The sequence below is a fragment of the Ranitomeya imitator genome, chromosome 2 (assembly GCF_032444005.1).
Source record: "Ranitomeya imitator isolate aRanImi1 chromosome 2, aRanImi1.pri, whole genome shotgun sequence".
Taxonomy (NCBI): domain Eukaryota; kingdom Metazoa; phylum Chordata; class Amphibia; order Anura; family Dendrobatidae; genus Ranitomeya; species Ranitomeya imitator.
In genome coordinates this window covers 521351741-521379616 of record NC_091283.1, presented here as the reverse complement: position 1 = coordinate 521379616, position 27876 = coordinate 521351741, and the positions used below count along the sequence as shown (strand labels likewise).

The 27876-nt window shown below is 48.5% G+C and overlaps 7 non-coding genes across 7 annotated transcripts; all 7 read right to left on the bottom strand.

The window, feature by feature from the left end:
- Window positions 1–4459: 4459 nt before the first annotated feature.
- TRNAP-CGG (transfer RNA proline (anticodon CGG)) lies at window positions 4460–4531 on the bottom strand. Its single transcript has one exon. It is a non-coding gene; the product is annotated as a tRNA-Pro (tRNA).
- A 1071-nt stretch (window positions 4532–5602) lies between these two features.
- Window positions 5603–5674, bottom strand: TRNAR-CCG (transfer RNA arginine (anticodon CCG)). The gene has a single exon. It is a non-coding gene; the product is annotated as a tRNA-Arg (tRNA).
- A 1048-nt stretch (window positions 5675–6722) lies between these two features.
- On the bottom strand, window positions 6723–6794 carry TRNAP-CGG (transfer RNA proline (anticodon CGG)). Its single transcript has one exon. It is a non-coding gene; the product is annotated as a tRNA-Pro (tRNA).
- Window positions 6795–6934: 140 nt separating this feature from the next.
- On the bottom strand, window positions 6935–7006 carry TRNAP-AGG (transfer RNA proline (anticodon AGG)). Its single transcript has one exon. It is a non-coding gene; the product is annotated as a tRNA-Pro (tRNA).
- Window positions 7007–7371: 365 nt separating this feature from the next.
- On the bottom strand, window positions 7372–7443 carry TRNAP-UGG (transfer RNA proline (anticodon UGG)). Its single transcript has one exon. It is a non-coding gene; the product is annotated as a tRNA-Pro (tRNA).
- A 4675-nt stretch (window positions 7444–12118) lies between these two features.
- On the bottom strand, window positions 12119–12190 carry TRNAP-CGG (transfer RNA proline (anticodon CGG)). The gene has a single exon. It is a non-coding gene; the product is annotated as a tRNA-Pro (tRNA).
- A 577-nt stretch (window positions 12191–12767) lies between these two features.
- On the bottom strand, window positions 12768–12839 carry TRNAP-UGG (transfer RNA proline (anticodon UGG)). The gene has a single exon. It is a non-coding gene; the product is annotated as a tRNA-Pro (tRNA).
- Window positions 12840–27876: the final 15037 nt, after the last annotated feature.

The following is a 27876-nucleotide window of genomic DNA, read 5'->3' as shown; positions in this document are numbered from 1 at the left end:
ATCCGCCTGTCAACTGAAAATGCTGACAGGCTGACTCTTACAAAAATGACCAAGGCCTGGATTGGGAAAGACTTCTGTATACCACGAAGTGAAAACGGTGAAACATAACCTCAAATACATTCTCTCTTTTGTGGAGGTGTGTTCTCATGCACCTTTTCACAACCATACATGGGTATACGCTTCCACATTTGGTCTGTTTGTTTCTCTCCTCCTTAAGGTACCGTTACACTAAATGATTTACCAACGATCACGACCAGCGATACGACCTGGCCGTGATCGTTGGTAAGTCGTTGTGTGGTCGCTGGAGAGCTGTCACACAGACAGCTCTCCAGCGACCAACGATGCCGAAGTCCCCGGGTAACCAGGGTAAACATCGGGTTACTAAGCGCAGGGCCATGCTCTAGTAACCCGATGTTTACCCTGGTTACCATTGTAAATGTAAAAAAAAAAAAAACACGACATACTCACATTCCGGTGTCTGTCACGTCCCCCACCGTCGCCTTCCCGCACTGACTGTCAGCGCCGGCCGGCCGTAAAGCAGAGCACAGCGGTGACGTTATGACGTCACCGCTGTGCTCTGCTTTACGGCTGGCGCTGACAGTCAGTGCGGGAAGCTGACGCCGGGGGACGTGACAGACAACGGAATGTATGTACTGTTTTTTTTTTTTTTTTAACTTTTACAATGGTAACCAGGGTAAATATCGGGTTACTAAGCGTGGCCCTGCACTTAGTAACCCGATATTTACCCAGGTTACCAGTGAACACATCGCTGGATCGGCGTCACACTCGCGGTGTCACAGCGATGACAGCGGATGATCATCGACCAAAAAAAAGGTCCTGATCATTCCCAGCGACCAACGATCTCCCAGCAGGGGCCTGATCATTGGTCGCTGTCACACATAACGATTTCGTTAACGATATCGTTGCTACATCACAAAAAGCAACAATATCGTTAAAGAAATCGTTATGTGTGATGGTACCTTTATCCTCTTCCTCATCATCCAGAACCACTAGATGACCAGAGTGAACGTGCTCTGTACTGTTATAGGCCGGTGATTTTTGGGCACGGGGGCTGTGAAGGCACTATTTTATTTTGTAAAAACAGGACCCCACATTGGGGAATTGGGCATTACATTACATTGGGCCTACTTCTTAACTGTCTCCTGCAATCTGTCCAGTTCCTGCCAGTAGAGAACCAGGGTGAACGTGGTCTGTACGGTGCATTTAGGGCTAGGGGGCTGTTACGGCACAATTTTAATCAGTCCACTATATTAGTTTCTCACCCTGTGAGCCTTAACTTTGTCTGCCTCAAATGTACAAATGGAGAATATACAAATGGCGATTTGTAAACAAGATTGAAATACTGTATACCAAATGCATTCAGACAATCACATAGCTGCATTTCTTGTAAAACATTTAGAGATGGGACAGACAATGCTCATAGTGACACAATCTTGATAAATGTTTGTTTATTCACTTCACAAACAGTTCTAAACCTCTATATGTTTGCTGTTTGTTATTGGAAAACATTAAAGTTTACTGAAACTATGCCAATGGTGGTTTGATATAAATCCTTGTGGCTTTTATTTTCTAGGGGTTTATGGCCCCTCGTCTGATGACTTCATGATATCTTAGTTTCATCCAACCTTGAAAAGTGGCCACTTGAAGGTGTGGGTGAAACTAGAGTTACTACATAGTGTTATTCACTTGAACAAAATGTATAGACCCAATCCATAAATATCCAGAAGAAATAATAAATAAATGTGTATATATAAAATGAAATACTATATATTAGTGAAATATGGTCAATACACAGAGGAATGAGTGGCAAACCACTCGGGATAAATGGAAAAACACAACAAAAAAGAACTAAGAATAATAAAGATTTCGATACAAGAATAATGACAAATAAGTATAAAAATGCCTTTATTTTGATATATTTGGCAATGGCACTAACAATGTGCCTGTACTTGGAGATAGAAAATATGTATATAACAAGTTAAATAAAAATATATATTATAGACGGACTACAACCAGTTAGAATCAAACTTAAAAATACAGCATACACTGTCTCATTACACAATATGGCTATCCAAATATCCGCCAGAGTCTAAACCAGAACTAATATTTAGGTATGTGCAACCATGTAAAAAAGTGCATAGTGCCAAAAAAAATTATAATAGTAATATATAAAAATAAAAATCACATCCCCATAATAAAGAACACTGCAAGCAAATTCAGAGAAGATATGGTGCAAACATGTACACAATGTTGGAAAAATTACCAGGTGTATATTAGTGAAAAAATATGGATGTCAAAAAAACTGAAAAAACGGGAGACAAAAAGGTGTATAAAAAGAGAAAATATATATATGGGCACGATATACACTAAAAAATAATAAAATCAACTATAGTGCCATGATGTAATGGCCTAGAAACGACTATGGCAAATATAGGTGCGCCATATGGTACGGATATACCTAGGTACATAAAGTGCGCAATATACCTGGATAAGACTATATAAGCTTAGAGTGCACAGTATAACTAGGTATGCACAGGTGCACAATATGGCAGACCGTACCAGGTGCGCAATGTAACTAAATGTATAAAAGTGCACAGAATAACTGAATATAACTGGGTGCACAAAATTGCACACTATGGCAGGATATGTCAAGGAAAGGTCTCAAAGGCAGAGTATAAGACCGGTGTATCACGAAAAAGTAAACCCAGCAAACAAGGGGATATGTAAGAGACAAGGTGAAAAAAATGAATAAATAATATTACCTATAGGAGTCCGTCCCTCCAAGATACAGAGCACTCCGACGCGCGTTTCGGACGCTAATCCTTCGTCAGGGGGTGATGTACCGGTGGAACCGGAGGGTTTTAAATACCTGAAGATAAATGCCGATGGGAAGAAGCGGAAGCGCTAGCGGCGCATGCGCCGTCAGGTGGACCCGGAGGTCGACAGCGCCCGCGTCACATACCAGAGACAGCAAACCGCTGTCATGGCAATACAGACGCGGGATGTACAACCAACAGGACGCAGACTGCAGGCGCACCGCCCCAGCTCACCTCCAATAGGCAGATCATAAGGAAAGGTGTGTGCCAGTATGTCAGGAGCAGAAAAAAATGAATCTGTGTGCACAAGGGATGATAGAAAGTATATGGGGGAGGCTAAGACGGTAAATGTATGTAAAGGGATACGTATCATGTGGAAAAAGATGATTAAGTGGAATGAGCAATAGTATGTATATATATGTGCAGTATAAATGGAATGCGCACAAATACATGCAAAGAGCATGCAACAAGAAGACTACATATGCATAACTAATCCGAAGAGGGAAGTATGCACACCTATATGCTATCTTTTGTGACATACGTATATACATTATTTTTTTCATTTTTTTCTTTTCTATATGTACCTGCTTAGATGTATATGTATACTATGAAGTTGCATATGTGCATTCCTTTTATATTATCTTTATACACATCACACATACTAATACACTTCCCTCTTCGGGGGGGGGGGATCGCTGTAAAAATACTCAGATCTCCCATAGATACATTGGGCTCGTTCTGGCCAGGTACCCAAGTATTCCAATTTGCTCAACCCGAGCATTTTAATGCTCTCCCATCACTACCTGGGACCTCTCGCACCCTATGCGAGAATCATACCTCTAGACCAGTGTTCCCCAACTCCAGTCCTCAAGGCCCACCAACAGATCATGTTTTCAGGTTTTCCTTTGTTTTGCACAGGTAATGCAATTATCAACTGGGCAATACTAAGGAAATCCTGAAAACATGACCTGTTGGTGGGCCTTGAGGACTGGAGTTGGGGACCCCTGCTCTAGACCAATGAGCCGGCCACAGAGTGACGCTTTGCAATTTGTATGGCATAGCCAGCACTGCCAACTGAAGCACCCGCTTGGCATCTCCAGAGAAAAGCTTGGCTCTCTCATGAAACATCCGCAGGAAAAATCCCGGGATTTGAACCCGGGACCTCTCACACCCAAAGCGAGAATCATACCCCTAGACCAACGAGCCAGCGATGGAGGCAAGGGCTGCGAGGCATCTGGCTCAGCGCTACAATTTGGCACAGGCTGCAGCAAGAGCAAGATCTGACACTGGTGTCCAAAGAGGCAGGAGGAGTCGAGTGTGGCCGCGTGACAGAAAGAAGAGGAACGGAGCGGTAAAAAGGCCAGCCAGCCAGCCAAAGACGCATCGCACCTTACTGGAGAAGTCGAGCCACGGCAGTCCACCATGAGCTAAGAAAGAGCTTCATCGGAGCGGTCATCAAGTCCCATTTGCAAAATAGGCTGTGAGGCGGCGGAAACAAGCAAGACCCTTGTTGAGAATCACCCGTGGGTATGTGACGCGGATTGGAGCACCCTCGAGCAAGACCATTGCAAAAGAGCATGGCCACATGTGGAGAGAGGGGGACACAAGGCACGCATCAGCTAGGGCTCGTTCAGGATTTGATCCTGGGACCTCTCGCACCCGAAGCGAGAATCATACCCCTAGACCAACGAGCCAACGTTTTGTGCATGCCGTGTAGCGTCGTCGATACTCTCACCTTTGTGGGCTCGGCCACAAGTAGCATGTGGAGTGGTTTAGCTAACAGAGGGAGGGCAAAAGAAGATAAGAACTCTGGTGCCCCTGCAGAGAAAGAGTAGGGCTCATCCAGGATTTGAACACGGGACCTCTCGCTCCCAAAGCAAGAATCATACCCCTAGACAAACGAGCCAGCGACAGTGTGGCGCTTTGCAATTTGTATGGCGTAGCCAACACTGCCAACTGATGCACCTGCCTGGCATCTCCAGAGAAAAGCTTGGCTCTCTCACGGAACATTCACAGGAAAAAAGTCCCCGAGAGACGCATGTGAATTTTAACGAGCAGCAATCTCCAACATATGTTTTTGGAGCGAAAGAGCTCAAAACAAGTGGAGATACACGTGGGGTCAAAATCTGCCACAGGGCCGGGCTTGGTTGGGTGTGTGGGGAGGTGGGGGCAGGGTGGCATATGCCGCCTTCCCAGCAGTCAGATGAAAGAAAATCCATGCAACAGATCAGCCTGCGGGAGGAAGCACAGAATACAAGACGCCTGCAACAAAGCTTTCCACCTGCATGGGCTCATCAGAATTTTGAACCCAGGACCTCTTGCACCCAAAGCGAGAACCATACCCTTAGACCAATGAGCCAGCAATGGAGGCAAGGGCTGTGAGGCACCTGGCTCAGTGCCACAATTTGGCACAGGTTGCAGCAAGAGCAAGATCTGACACTGGTGTCCAAAGAGGCAGCAGGAGTCGAGAGTGGCTGCGTGACAGAAAGAGAAGAGGAATGGAGCGGTGAAACGGCCAGCCAGCTAAAGACGCCTCGCACCTTACTGGAGAAGTGGAGCCATGGCAGTCCACCACGAGCTAAGAGCGAGCTTCCTCAGAGCTGTCATCAAGTCCCATTCGCAAAAAAGGCTGTGAGGTGGCGGAAACGAGCAAGACCCTTGTTGAGAAACACCCGTGGGTACGTGACGCGGCTTGGAGCGCCCTCGAGCAAGACCATTGCAAAAAGAGCACTGCCACGTATGGAACACTAGGCACACACCAGCTAGGGCTCGTCCGGGATTTAAACCCGGGACCTCTCGCACCGGAAGCGAGAATCATACCCCTAGACCAACGAGCCAACGCTTTGTGCATGCCGTGCAGCATCGTCGATTCTGCCACCTTTGTGGGCTCGGCCACAAGTAGCACAGGGAGTGGTTTAGCTAACAGAGGGAGGGCAAAAGAAGATGAACACTCTGGTTCCCCCACAGAGAAAGAGTAGGACTCGTCCGAGATTTGAACCTGGGACCTCTCGCACCCTAAGCGCGAATCATACCCCTAGACCAACGATCCGACGATGGAGTAGTGCTTTGCAATTTGTATGGCGTAGCCAGCATTGCCAACTGAATCACCTGCCTGGCATCTCCATAGAAAAGCATGGCTCTCTCATGGAAGATCCGCAGGAAAAAAGTCCCTGAGAGACGCACGCGAATTGTAACGAGCAGCAATCTCCAACATATGTTTTAGGAGCGAAAGAGCTCAAAACAAGTGGAGATACGCGTGGGGTCAAGGCCTGCCACAGGTCCAGGCACCTTGAGGGGCAGGGTGGCACATGCCGCCTTCCCAGCAGTGAGTTGCAAGAAAATCCATGCAATGGACCAGCCTGCATGAGGAAGAACAGCATGAAAAGACCTGCGTCAAAGCTTTCCACAAGCATGGGCTCGTCCGGGATTTGAACCCGGGGCCTCTCGCACCTAAAGCGAGGATCATACCCCTAGACCAACGAGCCAGCAACTGAGGCAAGGGATGCGAGGCACCTGGCTCAGTGCCAAAATTTGGCACAGGCTGCAGCAAGAGCAAGATCTGACACTGGTGTCCAAAGAGGCAGGAGGAGTCGAGCGTGGCCACGTGACAGAAAGAGAAGAGGAACGGAGCGGTGAAACGGCCAGCCAGCTAAAGACGCCTCGCCCCTTACTAGAGAAGTGGAGCCATGGCAGTCCACCACGAGCTAAGAGCGAGCTTCCTCAGAGCTGTCGTCATTCGCAAAAAAGGCTGTGAGGCGGGGGAAATGAGCAAGACCCTTGTTGAGAAGCACCCGTGGGTACGTGACACGGCTTTCGAGCGCCCTCGAGCAAGACCATTGCAAAAAGGGCACTGCCACATGTGGGACACGAGGCACACACCAGCTAGGGCTCGTCCGGGATTTGAACCCGGGACCTCTCGCACCCGAAGCGAGAATCATACCCCTAGACCAACGAGCCAACGTTTTGTGCATGCCGTGCAACATCGTCGATTCTGCCACCTCTGTGGGCTCGGCCACAAGTAGCACGGGGAGTGGTTTAGCTAACAGTGGGAGGGCAAAAGAAGATGAACACTCTGGTTCCCCCACAGAGAAAGAGTAGGGCTCGTCTGGGATTTGAACCCGGGACCTCTCGCACCCTAAGCGAGAATCATACCCCTAGACCAACGAGCCGACGACGGAGTGGCACTTTGCAATGTGTATGGCGTAGCCAGCATTGCCAACTGAATCACCTGCCTGGCATCTCCATAGAAAAGCATGGCTCTCTCATGGAAGATCCGCAGGAAAAAAGTCCCTGAGAGACGTACGCGAATTTTAACGAGCAGCAATCTCCAACATATGTTTTTGGAGCGAAAGAGCTCAAAACAAGTGGAGATACGCGTGGGGTCAAGGCCTGCCACAGGTCCAGGCGCCTTGAGGGGCAGGGTGGCACATGCCGCCTTCCCAGCAGTGAGTTGCAAGAAAATCCATGCAATGGACCAGCCTGCAGGAGGAAGCACAGCATGCAAGAGACCTGCGTCAAAGCTTTCCACAAGCATGGGCTCGGCCGGGATTTGAACCCGGGACCTCTCACACCCAAAGCGAGAATCATACCCCTAGACCAACGAGCCAGCGACGAAGGCAAGGGCTGCGAGGCACCTGGCTCAGCGCCACAATTTGGCACAGGCTGCAGCAAGAGCAAGATCTGACACTGGTGTCCAAAGAGGCAGGAGGAGTCATAGTAACATAGTAACATAGTTAGTAAGGCCGAAAAAAGACATTTGTCCTTCCAGTTCAGCCTATATTCCATCATAATAAATCCCCAGATCTACGTCCTTCTACAGAACCTAATTGTATGATACAATATTGTTCTGCTCCAGGAAGACATCCAGGCCTCTCTTGAACCCCTCGACTGAGTTCGCCATCACCACCTCCTCAGGCAAGCAATTCCAGATTCTCACTGCCCTAACAGTAAAGAATCCTCTTCTATGTTGGTGGAAAAACCTTCTCTCCTCCAGACGCAAAGAATGCCCCCTTGTGCCCGTCACCTTCCTTGGTATAAACAGATCCTCAGCGAGATATTTGTATTGTCCCCTTATATACTTATACATGGTTATTAGATCGCCCCTCAGTCGTCTTTTTTCTAGACTAAATAATCCTACTTTTGCTAATCTATCTGGGTATTGTAGTTCTCCCATCCCCTTTATTAATTTTGTTGCCCTCCTTTGTACTCTCTCTAGTTCCATTATATCCTTCCTGAGCACCGGTGCCCAAAACTGGACACAGTACTCCATGTGCGGTCTAACTAGGGATTTGTACAGAGGCAGTATAATGCTCTCATCATGTGTATCCAGACCTCTTTTAATGCACCCCATGATCCTGTTTGCCTTGGCAGCTGCTGCCTGGCACTGGCTGCTCCAGGTAAGTTTATCATTAACTAGGATCCCCAAGTCCTTCTCCCTGTCAGATTTACCCAGTGGTTTCCCATTCAGTGTGTAATGGTGACATTGATTCCTTCTTCCCATGTGTATAACCTTACATTTATCATTGTTAAACCTCATCTGCCACCTTTCAGCCCAAGTTTCCAACTTATCCAGATCCATCTGTAGCAGAATACTATCTTCTCTTGTATTAACTGCTTTACATAGTTTTGTATCATCTGCAAATATCGATATTTTACTGTGTAAACCTTCTACCAGATCATTAATGAATATGTTGAAGAGAACAGGTCCCAATACTGACCCCTGCGGTACCCCACTGGTCACAGCGACCCAGTTAGAGACTATACCATTTATAACCACCCTCTGCTTTCTATCACTAAGCCAGTTACTAACCCATTTACACACAATTTCCCCCAGACCAAGCATTCTCATTTTGTGTACCAACCTCTTGTGCGGCACGGTATCAAACGCTTTGGAAAAATCGAGATATACCACGTCCAATGACTCACCGTGGTCCAGCCTATAGCTTACCTCTTCATAAAAACTGATTAGATTGGTTTGACAGGAGCGATTTCTCATAAACCCATGCTGATATGGAGTTAAACAGTTATTCTCATTGAGATAATCCAGAATAACATCCCTCAGAAACCCTTCAAATATTTTACCAACAATAGAGGTTAGACTTACTGGCCTATAATTTCCAGGTTCACTTTTAGAGCCCTTTTTGAATATTGGCACCACATTTGCTATGCGCCAATCCTGCGGAACAGACCCTGTCGCTATAGAGTCCCTAAAAATAAGAAATAATGGTTTATCTATTACATTACTTAGTTCTCTTAGTACTCGTGGGTGTATGCCATCCGGACCCGGAGATTTATCTATTTTAATCTTATTTAGCCGGTTTCGCACCTCTTCTTGGGTTAGATTGGTGACCCTTAATATAGGGTTTTCATTGTTTCTTGGGATTTCACCTAGCATTTCATTTTCCACCGTGAATACCGTGGAGAAGAAGGTGTTTAATATGTTAGCTTTTTCCTCGTCATCTACAACCATTCTTTCCTCACTATTTTTTAAGGGGCCTACATTTTCAGTTTTTATTCTTTTACTATTGACATAGTTGAAGAACAGTTTGGGATTAGTTTTACTCTCCTTAGCAATGTGCTTCTCTGTTTCCTTTTTTGGCAGCTTTAATTAGTTTTTTAGATAAAGTATTTTAGTAGTGCAAATGCTTTCTTTTTACTGTTAATTGCCTGCCTTACTTCTTTGTTTAGCCACATTGGGTTTTTCCTATTTCTAGTCCTTTTATTCCCACAAGGTATAAACCGCTTACACTGCCTATTTAGGATGTTCTTAAACATTTCCCATTTATTATCTGTATTCTTATTTCTGAGGATATTGTCCCAGTCTACCAGATTAAGGGCATCTCTAAGCTGGTCAAACTTTGCCTTCCTAAAGTTCAGTGTTTTTGTGACTCCCTGACAAGTCCCCCTAGTGAAAGACAGGTGAAACTGTACAATATTGTGGTCGCTATTTCCTAGATGCCCGACCACCTGCAGATTTGTTATTCTGTCAGGTCTATTAGATAGTATTAGGTCTAAAAGTGCTGCTCCTCTGGTTGGATTCTGCACCAATTGTGAAAGATAATTTTTCTTGGTTATTAGCAGAAACCTGTTGCCTTTATGGGTTTCACAGGTTTCTGTTTCCCAGTTAATATCTGGGTAGTTAAAGTCCCCCATAACCAGGACCTCATTATGGGTTGCAGCTTCATCTATCTGCTTTAGAAGTAGACTTTCCATGGTTTCTGTTATATTTGGGGGTTTGTAACAGACCCCAATGAGAATTTTGTTACCATTTTTCCCTCCATGAATTTCGACCCATATGGACTCGACATCCTCATTTCCTTCGCTAATATCCTCCCTTAAAGTGGACTTTAGACAAGACTTTACATAGAGACAAACCCCTCCTCCTCTCCGATTTTTACGATCCTTTCTAAACAGACTGTAACCCTGTAAGTTAACTGCCCAGACATAGCTTTCATCTAACCATGTCTCGGTTATTCCCACTATGTCAAAGTTACCTGTAGATATTTCTGCTTCTAGTTCTTCCATCTTGTTTGTCAGGCTTCTGGCGTTTGCGAGCATGCAGTTTAGAGGATTTTGTTTTGTTCCAATCTCCTCGCTGTGGATTGTTTTAGAAATGTTCTTACCTCCCTTCTGAGTATGTTTTCCTGGATCTTCTTTGTTCAAGTCTGATGTTTTTCTTCCCGTCCCCTCTTCTTCTAGTTTAATGCCCTCCTGATGAGTGTAGCGAGTCTTCTGGCGAATGTGTGTTTCCCAGGTTTGTTGAGGTGTAGTCCGTCTCTGGCGAGGAGTCCATCGTACAAGTAATTCACACCGTGGTCCAGGAATCCGAATCCTTGTTGTCTGCACCATCGTCTTAGCCAGTTGTTTGCATCAAGGATCCTGTTCCATCTCCTGGTGCCATGCCCGTCTACTGGAAGGATAGAAGAAAAAACTACCTGTGCATCCAGTTCCTTTACTTTCTTCCCCAACTCTTCAAAGTCTTTGCAGATTGTCGGTAGGTCCTTCCTTGCCGTGTCATTGGTGCCAACATGTATCAGAAGAAATGGGTGGACGTCCTTGGAGTTGAAGAGCTTTGGTATCCTATCGGTCACATCCTTGATCATCGCACCTGGAAGGCAGCATACTTCTCTTGCAGTTATGTCCGGTTTGCAGATGGCTGCTTCTGTGCCTCTCAGTAGTGAGTCTCCCACCACCACCACTCTTCGTTGCTTCTTGGCTGTACTTTTTGCTGTCACTTGTTGCTGTGTGCCCTTTTCTTTTTTGCTTGCTGGTATTGCTTCATCCTTAGGTGTGCCATCTTCATCCTCTACAAAGATTTGATATCGGTTCTTCAGTTGTGTGGTTGGTGATTTCTCCATGGTCTTCTTGCTTCTTTTGGTCACATGCTTCCACTCATCTGCTTTTGGAGGTTCTCTGACACTTTTTTCACCTTCTGTGACCAGTAGAGATGCTTCTGTTCTGTCTAGAAAGTCTTCATTCTCTTTGATGAGTTTCAAAGTTGCTATTCTTTCTTCCAGACCCTGCACCTTTTCTTCTAAAAGGGCCACTAGTCTACACTTCTGACAGGTGAAATTTAATTCTTCTTCTGGTCGATCTGTGAACATGTAGCACATGCTGCAGCTCACCATGTAGGTTGTCACATCTGCCATGTTGCTCCTAGATCCTGCTGACTTGCTGTGTGTTTTCCTTCTTGTGTAATCTACTCAGCCAAGCTCTCTTGCAATAATGTCCTACAGGTGATTCTTTCCAAGCAGCTGGTCCCGGCTGTACCCAACGATCTTCTAGCTTAGGGAGACTCTTCGCTTTTCCCAGAAGGCACCTGGAATATGCAAATAGCCTCCTCAAGCTTGAATCCCTGGTTTGGTGATTCTTTCCAAGCAGCTGGTCCCGGCTGTACCCAACGATCTTCTAGCTTAGGGAGACTCTTCGCTTTTCCCAGAAGGCACCTGGAATATGCAAATTAGCCTCCTCAAGCTTGAATCCCTGGTCGAGCGTGGCCACGTGACAGAAAGAGAAGAGGAACGGAGCGGTGAAACGGCCAGCCAGCTAAAGACGCCTTGCACCTTACTGGAGAAGTGGAGCCATGGCAGTCCACCACGAGCTAAGAGCGAGCTTCCTCAGAGCTGTCATCATTCGCAAAAAAGGCTGTGAGGCGGGGGAAACGAGCAAGACCCTTTTTGAGAAGCACCCGTGGGTACGTGACGCGGCTTTGGAGCGCCCTCGAGCAAGACCATTGCAAAAAGGGCACTGCCACGTGTGGGACACGAGGAACACACCAGCTAGGGCTCGTCCGGGATTTGAACTCGGGACCTCTCGCACCCGAAGCGAGAATCATACCCCTAGACCAACGAGCCAATGTTTTGTGCATGCCGTGCAGCATCGTCGATTCTGCCACCTTTGTGGGCTCGGCCACAAGTAGAACGGGGAGAGGTTTAGCTAACAGAGGGAGGGCAAAAGAAGATGAACACTCTGGTTCCCCCACAGAGAAAGAGTAGAGCTTGTCCGGGATTTGAACCCGGGACCTCTCGCACCCTAAGCGAGAATCATACCCCTGGACCAACGAGCCGACGACGGAGTGGCGCTTTGCAATGTGTATGGCGTAGCCAGCATTGCCAACTGAATCACCTGCCTGGCATCTCCATAGAAAAGCATGGCTCTCTCATGGAAGATCCGCAGGAAAAAAGTCCCTGAGAGTCGCACGCGAATTTTAACGAGCAGCAATCTCCAACATATGTTTTTGGAGCGAAAGAGCTCAAAACAAGTGGAGATACGCGTGTGGTCAAGGCCTGCCACAGGTCCACGCGCCTTGAGGGGCAGGGTGGCATATGCCACCTTCCCAGCAGTGAGTTGCAAGAAAATCCATGCAATGGACCAGCCTGCAGAAGGAAGCACAGCATGCAAGGGACCTGCGTCAAAGCTTTCCACAAGCATGGGCTCGTCCAGGATTTGAACCCGGGACCTCTCGCACCCAAAGCGAGAATCATACCCCTAGACCAACGAGCCTGCGACGGAAGCAAGGGCTGCGAGACACCTGGCTCAGCGTCACAATTTGGCACAGGCTGCAGCAAGAGCAAGATCTGACACTGGTGTCCAAAGAGGCAGGAGGAGTCGAGCGTGGCCACGTGACAGAAAGAGAAGAGGAACGGAGCGGTGAAACGGCCAGCCAGCTAAAGACGCCTCGCACCTTACTGGAGAAGTGGAGCCATGGCAGTCCACCACGAGCTAAGAGCGAGCTTCCTCAGAGCTGTCATCATTCGCAAAAAAGGTTGTGAGGCAGGGGAAATGAGCAAGACCCTTGTTGAGAAGCACCCGTGGGTACGTGACATGGCTTTCGAGCGCCCTCGAGCAAGACCATTGCAAACAGGGCACTGCCACGTGTGGGACACGAGGCACACACCAGCTAGGGCTCGTCCGGGATTTGAACCCGGGACCTCTCGCACCTGAAGTGAGAATCATACCCCTAGACCAACGAGCCAACGTGCCAACGTTTTCTGCATGCCGTGCAGCATCGTCGATTCTGCCACCTTTGTGGGCTCGGCCACAAGTAGCACGGGGAGTGGTTTAGCTAACAGAGGGAGGGCAAAAGAAGATGAACACTCTGGTTCCCCCACAGAGAAAGAGTTGGGCTTGTCCGGAATTTGAACCTGGGACCTCTCGCACCCTAAGCGAGAATCATACCCCTAGACCAACGAGCCGACGACGAAGTGGGGCTTTGCAATGTGTATGGCGTAGCCAGCATTGCCAACTGAATCACCTGCCTGGCATCTCCATAGAAAAGCATTTCTCTCTCATGGAAGATCCGCAGGAAAAAAGTCCCTGAGAGATGCACGCGAATTTTAACGAGCAGCAATCTCCAACATATGTTTTTGGAGCGAAAGAGTTCAAAACAAGTGGAGATACGCGTGGGGTCAAGGCCTGCCACAGGTCCAGGCGCCTCGAGGGGCAGGGTGGCACATGCCGCCTTCCCAGCAGTGAGTTGCAAGAAAATTCATGCAATCCAGCCTGCAGGAGGAAGCACAGCATGCAAGAGACCTGCGTCAAAGCTTTCCACAAGCATGGGCTCGTCTGGGATTTGAACGCGGGACCTCTCGCACCCAAAGCGAGAATCATACCCCTAGACCAACGAGCCAGTGTCGCAATATGGTATGAAATATCATAAGTAGTTCTCTTGCTAGCCTGCGTGGGCTAAGCCCCCCTTCTTGGAGTAACAGTTTGTAGCTGCCAGTTCCTGGCTTTCCTTCTCAGAGAGTGTGGGGAGTTTTATGGCCGAATGGTATTTACGACCAGGTTAGAATCTTCCACTAGCTAGAACTGAAAAGTGGCTCCAAAAATTCATGAAAGATTCTTTGTTTAGTTTTTGTTAGATATTAGGCAAACGATTTAAGCTAGAAATACGAAAAGATATATTCTGATTCTCACTCGGTGTATCTACCCATCCCTTGAAACTCGGGCTTCTAACTCCGTCTGGTAGAGAAGTAGGGTTTTCTCTGGAAATATGTATCCCAGATAGGACATATTTGATCTCATTAGAATGCTCACGTTAATCCGAGATGAATTATGAGTATGTTAGGACTCTGACATGTTTTGTAGTGAAGTTATAGAAATCAGAGAAAATAGTTTAAAGTTTACTCAGAAGGTAGAGAGAGGAGGGTCTGGATAAGCCAGCCTTTCTGTGATGTCACAGCCTTGAAGCTATAACTGGCTGCACACATCCCCAGCTCACTCTCTCTGCTTGATTTCTTCTTCTGGACTTCTTGTCTTCTCCTGAAGCCAGCAGCACGTCCAAATGAGCTGGGACATATGGAAAACTCCACTAGCCTGGTTGCCTGCAATGTTTTGAACATGTGAGTGTTATCTTTTCTCATTTATTCCCTTTATGTTATAATTATACTTGTACATATTTGCAATTGTCTCATTTGTAACATCTTTATAAAATATTTTTGATAAAGCACTGCCTAATTTTTCAATGGGATATACTATTATATGTTAGTTCATTCTCCTGTTCTAAACCGTACCCTAAGTCTCTTGAAGAGAATTACGCTACTGTGTTGGGTTAGCTTCGGACCCGTTTAATCGAAGCTGGTGGCAGCATACGTTTTGTACCGGGTAGTTGGGTGGCGTTACAGCGACTGCGGCATTGATAATTATTGATCCTGCCTAAGTGGGAGTAGTTATCGCGTCGTTGCAGCGTGCCCAATAGCCAGTACATAGCAGGCAGCCTTTCTGGCGACTAATTACCCAGGGTGCAGTACCTAATCTGACCTGAGAGTAAGGGGGGTGCCAGAGAGCTGCAAGTGTTAAGTGGAACTGTAAGCGGGATATACATAAATCCCTGCAGGTTGTGGTATATTGAAAGCAGTGGGATACCTAGAATAAGCCCCTGCTGTAAGCTAAGAGGTCAATAGCCCTGTGTGTGGTTGTTCATCACATCGTGGAGTGGAGGGATAACTAAGATAAGCCCCCCTGCACATGTGATAGCCGTCTGTTGGCCTAAAGTCACCTCAATCCTTGACGTAGGGGTGACGGTCACGGTGAATCCTGACCCATTGGTGACAGCGGTCAGGGGAATCGTGACAATTGGTGGCAATGCGGTGGGATATCTTAGAGCATTAGTGATTTGGTTTGAGTAATCATTCCTCTCACTAAAAACCTGCAGAAAGTTCTTGCGAGGACTCTGCGCAAATAAGTTTGGAGAACGAACTCAGTGCTTTTTAGTTGTGAGACAATTGCGTACTGGTAATTATCCCTTCCCTTTCTCTTCGTTTTTCTATCCTATCTTATATTTGGCAACCATGGCTGCGAAAGGAGAAGCCTGGTACGCACAGCAGAAGAGGGACACTCTGGCTGGGATATGCACGTACCATGGCCTGAACCCCCAGGGCAAGACCAAGACTCAAATGGTCGCTGAACTGGTGCAATGGGAAGCCTCTCTAGACCACTCCCAGAGCCCAGAGGCCGCAGAGGCCAGCACCAGCGAACATGGTGCTGCAGCAGAGGTCCAACCACTGAATGCCGGCCCTATTAGCAATCAGGGCGAAGTGGACCCCCACCTGCTGGCGGCCTTGGAAGAACTCCCCACTGATGACCATGAGGGATGCCTACAGCTGATTCAGCAGTATCGGCAGGAAGCCCGAGCCGAACGAGAGGCCCAGCGAGAGGCTGAGAGAGCCGAACGAGAGGCCCAGCGAGCCGAGCGAGAGGCCCAAGCGGAGCGGGAGTACCAGCTGCAGATGGCCCGACTGCAAATGCAGGGATCGTCCCAGTCCAGCCGTGAGCCCAGCAGCACTCAGATACCTAAGCCCCGACCCGATCACTTCCCTGTTATGGAGAAGGACGGAGACTTGGACACTTTTCTGCGGGCCTTTGAGAAAGCCTGCAGACAGTACCGGCTGCCTACAGATGAATGGGCACGATACCTGACACCAGGGCTGAGAGGTAAAGCTCTGGAGGTGTTTGCTGCCCTCCCTCAAGAACAAGATGGTGACTATGAGGCCATCAAGCAGGCTCTGATTGCCAAGTACCAGCTTACACCCGAGGTGTACCGTAGAAAGTTCCGGACCCTCCAACGTGGCCCACACGACAGTTACAGTGATGTGGTGCATGGACTGGGGACCCACTTTGACCAGTGGACCCAAGGACTGTCAGTGACCACCTTTGCACAGCTGCGAGACCTGATGATCAAAGACCAGTTCTTTCATCTTTGCCCAGCTGAGGTGCGACAGTTCGTGATGGACAGAGAACCCAAAGACGTGACGAAAGCAGCGCAGATTGCTGATGCCTATGAGGCCAACCGTAGATCGGAAGTGCGGAAGCCAGTCACCACCAGCTGGAGAGGGGGTAAGCCTGCAACCAACGCCAGTACCCCTGCCAGCCAGCACACCAGAGGTCCTGTCCCCGTGGCCAACAGCACCAGGCCTACCACCGAACCTCGCAAGTGTTTCACCTGCCATTAGACTGGTCATATCAGTCCCTCCTGCCCAACGAAGCAGAATAACACCCCGGCCAAGGCCCCAGGGCCTAATGCAGCAGTTCTTTTGGTGGGTGGTGTGGTTGGGAGGGTGTGTGACAACGTACAGCACGTCACTGTGGGAGGCCATGTTGCTACAGGCCTCAAGGACACCGGGGCTGAACGAACCCTCATCCGACCCGAACTGGCGGCCCCTGAAGAAATCATTCCGGGGAAAACCCTAACTGTCACTGGGATTGGGGGCATCAGCTGTCCCTTACCAATGGCCCGGGTTTTTATTGATTGGGGTGCCGGGAGCGGGGTGAAGGAAGTGGGGCTGTCTGATAATTTGCCCACTGATGTTTTGTTGGGGACTGATTTGGCGAGGATGGTTGCAAACTACGTCCCTGACACCCCTCCCCAATCTACTAATGAGGGTAAAGTTAACCCTGATGATGATGATGATGGGAAATCGCATGTGTTACCTGACCATGCTTTATCTTGTAATGATGCATCTATTAACCATTTTTTTCCTAGGATTGATGGTGAAAATGTTGTACCTGTGCCAGCTGAACCTGATAATGATTTTTCTGTGAAGGTTAATGTGTCCATAGGTACAGGCGTGCCCAGCCACGTCACTCGGCGGAGTGAGACGGCTGAGCAACCCCTAACAGGGGCAAGTGACGTGTTGTGAATTCTGTGGCAGAGCTCCCTCCTGTGGTCACATGTGGTACTTCGGCTGGTTCTCTCTGTGAGCTTCCGTTGGTGGAGGAAAGTGGTACTGCGGCTTCTGAGCTTCCTTCCTCAGGTGATGTGGTGAAGTCGTTAGGTGCTGCTCTATTTAACTCCACCTAGTGCTTTGATCCTGGCCTCCAGTCAATGTTCTAGTATTGGACCTGTTTCCTCCTGGATCGTTCCTGTGGCCTGTTGCTCTGCATAGCTAAGTTCCTCTTTGCTATTTGTTTGCTGTTTTTTTCTGTCCAGCTTGTCAATTTGTTTTTTACTGCTTGCTGGAAGCTCTGGGACGCAGAGGGTGTACCTCCGTGCCGTTAGTTCGGTACGGAGGGTCTTTTTGCCCCCTTTGCGTGGTTTTTGTAGGGTTTTGTGTTGACCGCAAAGTTACCTTTCCTATCCTCGCTCTGTTCAGAAAGTTGGGCCTCACTTTGCTAAATCTATTTCATCTCTACGTTTGTCTTTTCATCTTAACTCACAGTCATTATATGTGGGGGCTGCCTTTTCCTTTGGGGTATTTCTCTGAGGCAAGGTAGGCTTATTTTCTATCTTCAGGCTAGCTAGTTTCTCAGGCCGTGCCAAGTTGCATAGGGAGCGTTAGGCGCAATCCACGGCTGCCTTTAGTGTGGTTGGAGAGGATTAGGGATTGCGGTCAACAGAGTTCCCACGTCTCAGAGCTCGTTCTTGTTTTTTGGGTTATTGCCAGGTCACTGTATGTGCGCTGACCTCTATGTCTATTGTGGTACTGAATTACCTCTCATAACAGTACTGGAGGCCTAAAGTACTAATGATTCCCAATAGAGGGAAAAAAGAAGTACTGAGACCATTTTTTTTTCTTTGCACTGTGTTTTGCCTTTTTTTTCCCCTAGACATTTGGGTGGTTCAGGACACAGGTGTAGCAATGGACATTAAAGGTCTGTCTTCATGTGTGGATCAGCTCACGGCAAGAGTACAAAGTATTCAAGACTTTGTGGTTCAGAATTCTGTGTTAGAACCGAGAATTCCTATTCCTGATTTGTTTTTTGGAGATAGAACTAAATTTCTGAGTTTCAAAAATAATTGTAAACTATTTCTGGCTTTGAAACCTCGCTCCTCTGGTGACCCAGTTCAACAAGTTAGGATCATTATTTCTTTTTTGCGTGGCGACCCTCAGGACTGGGCATTTTCTCTTGCGTCAGGAGATCCTGCATTAAGTAATATCGATGCATTTTTCCTGGCGCTCGGATTGCTGTACGATGAGCCTAATTCTGTGGATCAGGCAGAGAAGAATTTGCTGGCTCTGTGTCAGGGTCAGGATGAAATAGAGGTATATTGTCAGAAATTTAGAAAGTGGTCCATACTCACTCAGTGGAATGAAGGTGCGCTCGCAGCTATTTTCAGAAAAGGTCTCTCTGAAGCCCTTAAGGATGTCATGGTGGGATTTCCTATGCCTGCTGGTCTGAATGAGTCTATGTCTTTGGCCATTCAGATCGGTTGACGCTTGCGCGAGCGTAAATCTGTGCACCATTTGGCGGTATTACCTGAGCTTAAACCTGAGCCTATGCAGTGCGATAGGACTTTGACCAGAGTTGAACGGCAAGAACACAGAAGTCTGAATGGGCTGTGTTTCTACTGTGGTGATTCCACTCATGCTATCTCTGATTGTCCTAAGCGCACTAAGCGGTTCACTAGGTCTGCCACCATTGGTACGATACAGTCAAAATTTCTTCTGTCTGTTACCTTGATCTGCTCTTTGTCATTGTATTCTGTCATGGCATTTGTGGACTCAGGCGCTGCTCTGAATTTGATGGACTTGGAGTATGCTAGGCGTTGTGGGTTTTTCTTGGAGCCCTTGCAGTGTCCTATTCCATTGAGAGGAATTGATGCTACGCCTTTGGCCAAGAATAAGCCTCAGTACTGGACCCAGCTGACCATGTGCATGGCTCCTGCACATCAGGAGGTTATTCGCTTTCTGGTGTTACATAATCTGCATGATGTGGTCGTGTTGGGGTTGCCATGGCTACAAGTCCATAATCCAGTATTAGATTGGAAATCCATGTCTGTGTCCAGCTGGGGTTGTCAGGGGGTACATGGTGATGTCCCATTTCTGACTATTTCGTCATCCACCCCTTCTGAGGTTCCTGAGTTCTTGTCTGATTACCGGGATTTATTTGATGAGCCCAAGTCCGATACCCTACCGCCACATAGGGATTGTGATTGTGCTATCGATTTGATTCCTGGTAGTAAATTCCCAAAAGGTCGACTGTTTAATTTATATGTGCCTGAGCACGCCGCTATGCGCAGTTATGTGAAGGAGTCTTTGGAGAAGGGGCATATTCGCCCATCATCGTCGCCATTAGGAGCAGGGTTCTTTTTTGTAGCCAAGAAGGATGGTTCACTGAGACCTTGTATAGATTACCGCCTTCTAAATAAGATCACGGTTAAATTTCAGTACCCCTTGCCATTGTTATCTGATTTGTTTGCTCGGATTAAGGGGGCTAGTTGGTTCACCAAGATAGATCTTCGTGGTGCGTATAATCTTGTGCGTATTAAGCGAGGCGATGAGTGGAAAACTGCATTTAATACGCCCGAGGGCCATTTTGAGTAGTAATGCCATTCGGACTTGCCAATGCTCCATCAGTGTTTCAGTCCTTTATGCATGACATCTTCCGAGAGTACCTGGATAAATTCCTGATTGTGTACTTATATGACATTTTGATCTTCTCGGATGATTGGGAGTCTCATGTGAAGCAGGTCAGAACGGTGTTTCAGGTCCTGCGTGCTAATTCTTTGTGAAGGGATCAAAGTGTCTCTTTGGTGTTCAGAAGGTTTCATTTTTGGGGTTCATCTTTTCCCCTTCTACTATCGAGATGGACCCTGTTAAGGTCCAAGCCATCCATAATTGGACTCAGCCGACATCTCTGAAAAGTCTGCAAAAGTTCCTGGGCTTTGCTAATTTTTATCGTCGCTTCATCTGCAATTTTTCTAGTATTGCTAAACCATTGACCGATTTGACCAAGAAAGGTGCTGATTTGGTCAATTGGTCTTCTGCTGCGGTGGAAGCTTTTCAAGAGTTGAAGCGTCGTTTTTCTTCTGCCCCTGTGTTGTGTCAACCAGATGTTTCGCTTCCGTTCCAGGTCGAGGTTGATGCTTCTGAGATTGGAGCAGGGGCTGTTTTGTCGCAGAGAAGTTTTGATTGCTCGGTGATGAAACCATGCGCCTTCTTTTCCAGGAAGTTTTCGCCTGCTGAGCAAAATTATGATGTGGGCAATCGAGAGTTGCTGGCCATGAAGTGGGCATTCGAGGAGTGGCATCATTGGCTTGAAGGAGCTAAGCATCGCGTGGTAGTCTTGACTGATCATAAGAACTTGACTTATCTTGAGTCCGCCAAGCGGTTGAATCCTAGACAAGCTCGTTGGTCATTGTTTTTTGCCCGTTTTGACTTTGTGATTTCATACCTTCCGGGCTCTAAAAATGTGAAGGCGGATGCTCTGTCTAGGAGTTTTGTGCCCGACTCTCCGGGTGTATCTGAGCCGGCGGGTATCCTCAAAGAGGGAGTTATTGTGTCTGCCATCTCCCCTGATTTGCGGCGGGTGCTGCAAAAATTTCAGGCTAATAAACCTGATCGTTGCCCAGCGGAGAAACTGTTTGTCCCTGATAGGTGGACGAATAAAGTTATCTCTGAGGTTCATTGTTCGGTGTTGGCTGGTCATCCTGGAATCTTTGGTACCAGAGAGTTAGTGGCTAGATCCTTTTGGTGGCCATCTCTGTTGCAGGATGTGCGTACTTTTGTGCAGTCCTGTGGGATTTGTGCTCGGGCTAAGCCCTGCTGTTCTCGTGCCAGTGGGTTGCTTTTGCCCTTGCCGGTCCCGAAGAGGCCTTGGACACATATCTCTATGGATTTTGTTTCAAATCTTCCCGTCTCTCAAAAGATGTCAGTCATTTGGGTGGTCTGTGATCGCTTCTCTAAGATGGTCCATTTGGTACCCTTGTCTAAATTGCCTTCCTCCTCTGATTTGGTGCCATTGTTTTTCCAGCATGTGGTTCGTTTACATGGCATTCCAGAGAATATCGTTTCTGACAGAGGTTCCCAGTTTGTTTCGAGGTTTTGGCGAGCCTTTTGTGGTAGGATGGGCATTGACTTGTCTTTTTCCTCGGCTTTCCATCCTCAGACTAATGGCCAGACCGAACGAACCAATCAGACCTTGGAAACATATCTGAGATGCTTTGTTTCTGCTGATCAGGATGACTGGGTGTCCTTTTTGCCTTTGGCTGAGTTCGCCCTTAATAATTGGGCCAGCTCGGCTACCTTGGTTTCGCCGTTTTTCTGCAACTCTGGGTTCCATCCTCGTTTCTCTTCAGGGCAGGTTGAGTCTTCGGACTGTCCTGGTGTGGATACTGTGGTGGACAGGTTGCAGCAGATTTGGACTCATGTAGTGGACAATTTGACTTTGTCCCAGGAGAAGGCTCAACGTTTCGCTAATCGCAGACGCTGTGTGGGTCCCCGACTTCGGGTTGGGGACTTGGTTTGGTTATCTTCTCGTCATATTCCTATGAAGGTTTCCTCTCCTAAGTTTAAGCCTCATTTTATTGGTCCGTATAGGATTTCTGAGGTTCTTAATCCTGTGTCTTTTCGTCTGACCCTTCCAGATTCTTTTTCCATACATAACGTATTCCATAGGTCATTGTTGCGGAGATACGTGGCACCTATGGTTCCATCTGTTGATCCTCCTGCCCCGGTTTTGGTGGAGGGGGAGTTGGAGTATATTGTGGAGAAGATTTTGGATTCTCGTGTTTCAAGGCGGAAACTCCAGTATCTGGTTAAGTGGAAGGGTTATGCTCAGGAAGATAATTCCTGGGTCTTTGCCTCTGATGTCCATGCTCCCGATCTTGTTTGTGCCTTTCATATGGCTCATCCTGGTCGTCCTGGGGGCTCTGGTGAGGGTTCGGTGACCCCTCCTCAAGGGGGGGGGTACTGTTGTGAATTCTGTGGCAGAGCTCCCTCCTGTGGTCACAAGTGGTACTTCGGCTGGTTCTCTCTGTGAGCTTCCGTTGGTGGAGGAAAGTGGTACTGCGGCTTCTGAGCTTCCTTCCTCAGGTGATGTGGTGAAGTCGTTAGGTGCTGCTCTATTTAACTTCACCTAGTGCTTTGATCCTGGCCTCCAGTCAATGTTCTAGTATTGGACCTGTTTCCTCCTGGATCGTTCCTGTGGCCTGCTGCTCTGCATAGCTAAGTTCCTCTTTGCTATTTGTTTGCTGTTTTTTTCTGTCCAGCTTGTCAATTTGTTTTTTTACTGCTTGCTGGAAGCTCTGGGACGCAGAGGGTGTACCTCCGTGCCGTTAGTTCGGTACGGAGGGTCTTTTTGCCCCCTTTGCGTGGTTTTTGTAGGGTTTTGTGTTGACCGCAAAGTTACCTTTCCTATCCTCGCTCTGTTCAGAAAGTTGGGCCTCACTTTGCTAAATCTATTTCATCTCTACGTTTGTCTTTTCATCTTAACTCACAGTCATTATATGTGGGGGCTGCCTTTTCCTTTGGGGTATTTCTCTGAGGCAAGGTAGGCTTATTTTCTATCTTCAGGCTAGCTAGTTTCTCAGGCCGTGCCGAGTTGCATAGGGAGCGTTAGGCGCAATCCACGGCTGCCTTTAGTGTGGTTGGAGAGGATTAGGGATTGCGGTCAACAGAGTTCCCACGTCTCAGAGCTCGTTCTTGTTTTTTGGGTTATTGCCAGGTCACTGTATGTGCGCTGACCTCTATGTCCATTGTGGTACTGAATTACCTTTCATAACAGTGACGCCATGAAGGTGACCAGTGCCACCGAGGAAGGTAACTGGCCCATAATTAGCACTGCCCCTGGAGTGTTGGGGGTGGATGGGGAGGTAGAGCCCATAGCAGCGCCGGCTGATGGGTCTGTAGAAACCCCCGGGGAGACAGCCTACGTAGCTGCTGTCACCCGCAGTCAGAGTGCCCGGAACGCAGATAACTGTCTGCCTTCCGGACCCTCCTCAGTCATTACTGTGACTGAACCAGAGGTGGACCCAGAGCAGGTCCAAGAGGGTTCCCGTGGGGAAGGGGCCCTGACGTCGCTTTTGGCTTCCCCTAGCCAGGAGTTTCAGGCCGCTCGCAGATGCGAGCCTAGAGAGTTTGAGACAACTTGCCGGGACGCTCTTCTCCGAGACTGATAAGGAGAAGGTGTTCTGGGAACGAGGAAGGTTGTACCGGGAGACAGTACCCGGAGAATCACAAAAGGAGTGGTTGAGGGAAAGACAGCTGGTCGTCCCGCAGCAATTCCGGGGTGAGTTGTTGCGGATTGCCCATGAGATCCCGCTAGCTGGACACTTGGGGATCAGCAAAACTAAGGCCCGGCTGTCTCAACACTTCTATTGGCCTAAGATGGGGACAGATGTGTCAAACTACTGCCGCTCCTGTGTCACCTGTCAAAGAGTGGGGAAAGCGGGGCCTGCTATTAAGGCTCCCCTGATCCTTTTGCCAGTGATAGAGGAGCCTTTCCAGAGGATCGCGGTGGACATTGTGGGCCCGCTGGCCGTCCCCAGCAGCTCTGGAAAGCAATACATCCTTACTGTGGTAGACTATGCTACCCGGTACCCAGAGGCAGTAGCTCTGTCGTCAACAAGGGCAGATAAGGTGGCGGATGCCCTGTTGGCCATCTTTTCACGTGTAGGGTTTCCCAGGGAAATGCTTACTGATCAAGGGACCCAATTTATGTCTCGCCTAATGGAGGCTCTCTGTAAGAGAATGCAGGTGAAGCACCTGGTATCGAGTGCGTATCACCCACAGACCAATGGCTTGTGTGAACGCTTCAATGGTACCCTCAAACAGATGCTACGCATGCTGGTTGAGACTCAAGGGCGCGACTGGGAGCGGTACCTCTCACACCTGCTGTTCGCTTACCGAGAGGTTCCGCAGGCCTCGACAGGGTTCTCCCCCTTCGAGCTCCTGTATGGCAGGCGAGTCCGGGGACCCCTTGGGTTGGTAAGAGAATCCTGGGAAGAGGAGCCGAACCCTTCTGAAGTGTCCATAGTGGAGTATGTCATGCGCTTCCGTGACAAGATGCAGACCTTGACGCAGTTGGTGCATGACAACATGACGCAGGCTCAGGCTGATCAGAAGCACTGGTACGACCAGAACGCCCAGGAGCGGACCTACCACGTGGGTCAAAAGGTGTGGGTGCTGGTCCCCGTACCAACTGATAAGCTTCAGGCAGCCTGGGAGGGCCCGTACGTTGTCCACCAACAGCTCAACCCGGTCACTTACGTGGTCACGCTTGACCACGCTCAGGGTAGGCGAAAGGCCTTTCACGTTAACATGATGAAGGCTCATCACGAACGTGAACCTTTCGTCCTACCGGTCTGCAGCTTGCCCGAAGACGGGGAGGAAGACACCCTCCTGGACATGCTGGCCCACGCCAAGGCCAATGGGTCCATCGAGGACGTGGAGGTAAGCACCTCGTTAACTGAACCCCAACGGTTGCAGTTGCAAACCACACTGGAACCCTTCCGGGTCGTGTTCTCCAACCGACCTGGGAGGACTGAGTTAGCAGTCCACGAGGTGGACACCGGGAATCACGCCCCACTACGGCAAACACCCTATCGAATCTCTGACCAGGTGCAGCAGATTATGCGCCAAGAGATCGATGAGATGTTACAGCTGGGGGTGATTCGACGGTCAAAGAGTGCGTGGGCCTCACCTGTAGTTCTCGTGCCAAAGAAGGACCGGACCACCCGGTTCTGCGTGGACTACAGGGGGCTCAACGCCATTACAGCCTCTGACGCGCACCCCATGCCGCGCATCGAGGAGCTGCTTGAGAAGTTATCTGGTGCAAAATACCTGACAATAATGGATTTGAGTAGAGGATACTGGCAGATTCCCCTGAGCCCCGAGGCGCAGGAGAAGTCCGCCTTTATCACGCCCTTCGGACTGTACGAGTCCACGGTCATGCCCTTCGGCATGAAGAATGCCCTGCCACTTTCCAGCGGATGGTCAACCTCCTGCTTCAGGGACTGGAGAAGTACGCCGTGGCGTACTTGGATGACATTGCCATCTTCAGTTCCTTCTGGGAGGAACACCTGCAGCATCTTGAGGAGGTGCTCAGGCGGATTCACCAAGCAGGACTGACTATCAAGCCGGGAAAGTGTCAGATGGGCATGAGGGAGGTTCACTACCTGGGGCACCGGGTAGGCGGGAACACCCTGAAGCCAGAGCCTGACAAAGTGGGAGTGATCGTGAACTGGCCCACTCCCGTGACCAAGAAACAGGTGATGTCCTTCTTGGGCACTGAAGGGTACTATAGGCGCTTCGTAAAGCACTATAGTAGCCTAGCAAAACCTTTGACGGACCTCACCAGGAAGAAGCTACCTCACATTGTCAACTGGACAGATGGCTGTGAGGGGGCCTTCCAGGTGTTGAAAACCGCACTGTGCAACGCCCCTGTGTTGAAAGCAGTCGACAGCAGTCGACCGTTCTTGGTGCAGACCGACGCCAGCGAGTTTGGCCTTGGTGCTGTACTCAGCCAGGTTGACTCGGAGGACCAAGAGCACCCCGTGTAATACCTGAGCCGGAAACTTTTGCCGAGGGAAGTGGCCTACTCCACCATCGAGAAGGAGTGCCTGGCCATAGTCTGGGCCCTGCAGCGCTTGCAGCCCTACTTGTACGGTCACCCCTTCACTGTGGTTACCGACCACGACCCTCTGCGCTGGCTAAACGCCATGTGTGGAACCAACGGCAGGTTGCTACGCTGGAGCCTTGCCCTTCAGCAGTTTGACTTCACCATTGAACACAAAACGGGCAGGGAGCATGGGAATGCAGATGGACTCTCCCGCCAGGGTGAACCTACTGAGGTGCCCATGGAGGCATACCGTCGGGTCCTACCTCCCTAGCGCACACCAAAAGGGGGAGGTGTCACGATATGGTATGAAATATCATAAGTAGTTCTCTTGCTAGCCTGCGTGGGCTAAGCCCCCCTTCTTGGAGTAACAGTTTGTAGCTGCCAATTCCTGACTTTCCTTCTCAGAGAGTGTGGGGAGTTTTATGGCCGAACGGTATTTACGACCAGGTTAGAATCTTCCACTAGCTAGAACTGAAAAGTGGCTCCAAAAATTCATGATAGATTCTTTGTTTAGTTTTTGTTAGATATTAGGCAAACGATTTAAGCTAGAAATACGAAAAGATATATTCTGATTCTCACTCGGTGTATCTACCCATCCCTTAAAACTCGGGCTTCTAACTCCGTCTGGTAAAGAAGTTTTCTCTGGAAATATGTATCCCAGATAGGACATATTTGATCTCATTAGAATGCTCACGTTAATCCGAGATGAATTATGAGTATGTTAGGACTCTGACATGTTTTGTAGTGAAGTTATAGAAATCAGAGAAAATAGTTTAAAGTTTACTCAGAAGGTAGAGAGAGGAGGGTCTGGATAAGCCAGCCTTTCTGTGATGTCACAGCCTTGAAGCTATAACTGGCTGCACACATCCCCAGCTCACTCTCTCTGCTTGATTTCTTCTTCTGGACTTCTTGTCTTCTCCTGAAGCCAGCAGCACGTCCAAATGAGCTGGGACATATGGAAAACTCCACTAGCCTGGTTGCCTGCAATGTTTTGAACATGTGAGTGTTATCTTTTCTCATTTATTCCCTTTATGTTATAATTATACTTGTACATATTTGCAATTGTCTCATTTGTAACATCTTTATAAAATATTTTTGATAAAGCACTGCCTAATTTTTCAATGGGATATACTATTATATGTTAGTTCATTCTCCTGTTCTAAACCGTACCCTAAGTCTCTTGAAGAGAATTACGCTACTGTGTTGGGTTAGCTTCGGACCCGTTTAATCGAAGCTGGTGGCAGCATACGTTTTGTACCAGGTAGTTGGGTGGCGTTATAGCGACTGCGGCATTGATAATTATTGATCCTGCCTAAGTGGGAGTAGTTATCGCGTCGTTGCAGCATGCCCAATAGCCAGTACATAGCAGGCAGCCTTTCTGGTGACTAATTACCCAGGGTGCAGTACCTAATCTGACCTGAGAGTAAGGGGGGTGCCAGAGAGCTGCAAGTGTTAAGTGGAACTGTAAGCGGGAAATACATAAATCCCTGCAGGTTGTGGTATATTGAAAGCAGTGGGATACCTAGAATAAGCCCCTGCTGTAAGCTAAGAGGTCAATAGCCCTGTGTGTGGTTGTTCATCACATCGTGGAGTGGAGGGATAACTAAGATAAGCCCCCCTGCACATGTGATAGCCGTCTGTTGGCCTAAAGTCACCTCAATCCTTGACATAGGGGTGACGGTCACGGTGTGAATCCTGACCCATTGGTGACAGCGGTCAGGGGAATCGTGACATAGCGACGGAGGCAAAGGCTGCGAGG